The sequence below is a fragment of the Dipodomys spectabilis genome, unplaced genomic scaffold (assembly GCF_019054845.1).
Source record: "Dipodomys spectabilis isolate Male_0828 unplaced genomic scaffold, ASM1905484v1 ptg000072l, whole genome shotgun sequence".
Lineage (NCBI taxonomy): Eukaryota > Metazoa > Chordata > Mammalia > Rodentia > Heteromyidae > Dipodomys > Dipodomys spectabilis.
The window spans coordinates 745,077-746,095 of NW_024870749.1; the positions used below are offsets into that span (position 1 = coordinate 745,077).

General features: G+C 29.9%; 1 pseudogene; it reads left to right on the forward strand.

The window, feature by feature from the left end:
• The first annotated feature begins 217 nt into the window (after nucleotides 1-217).
• LOC122110000 lies at nucleotides 218-314 on the forward strand (annotated as a pseudogene).
• Nucleotides 315-1,019: the final 705 nt, after the last annotated feature.

Here is a 1,019-nt window from a genome sequence, read left to right on the forward strand (position 1 = left end):
AAAAAAATGACTTAAGATAGTCATTGACAAAAAAAATTGCAAATGTGAGCAATTGATTGATCAATATAATTTTTTTCTACTATTCACAGAATTTTAGGGAAATAAGATCTATAGCATTGTTAGGAACAATACGGTTTCCTTGTTACAAGTAGGCACCCATAGATATAGGCTTGTATAAAGATTGCATCATTAACTACTTCAATTTAGAGGATACTACATGCTTCAGCAGCACGAATACTCAAATTACAGTGCAGAGATTAACATGGCACTTACACAAGGATAACATGAAAATTTGAGAAGTATTCCATATGTTTCATTCTGTAGATGCAAGAAATGAAAAACAGTTATTAAAACAAAATTACAACTGTAACAATACACGTAATTCATATAGTTAAATTTAGTTTGACATCAGTGTATTAAATATTCACCTCAGAAAGGCGTTTACATAGCATAAACTTTACAAAACTTTTCAAATTAGACAACATTGTCATTTTATCCCAAAGAAAAATAATATTAAGACCTAGAAAAAAAGGAATCAAACTGTTTCTATATGGAATGCAATCAGAAAGGACACATTAATGAACCTAAATATTATAAAATAATGTAGAATTCAAAGTATATCTAGGAGAAAATAAAATAAATTATGAACATTATGCAAACATAGAATATAGAATATTTTAAAATATACTTTTTCAGACAAGCACCAGAAATATTTTAGTTTCTGTACTACTCATTTCAACAGGTAAGTTAAAATTGTTTCTGATTAAAAAAATCACAAACTCTGAAGAAATCATTATACATGTATACAAAAACTATTGAATACATTTTGACATCCAATGCAGGCAATTCACTTGGAAGAATTCTGCGGAATCCATGAATTTTTACAGTAAAATATTGGTGTTGCCAGGCACATGTGGCTTATGCCTATAATGCTAGCTACACAAGAGGCTGAGATCTGAGGATCATGGTTCCAAGGCAGCCTGGGAAGGAAAGTCTGTGGTACTCTTATCTCCAATAAA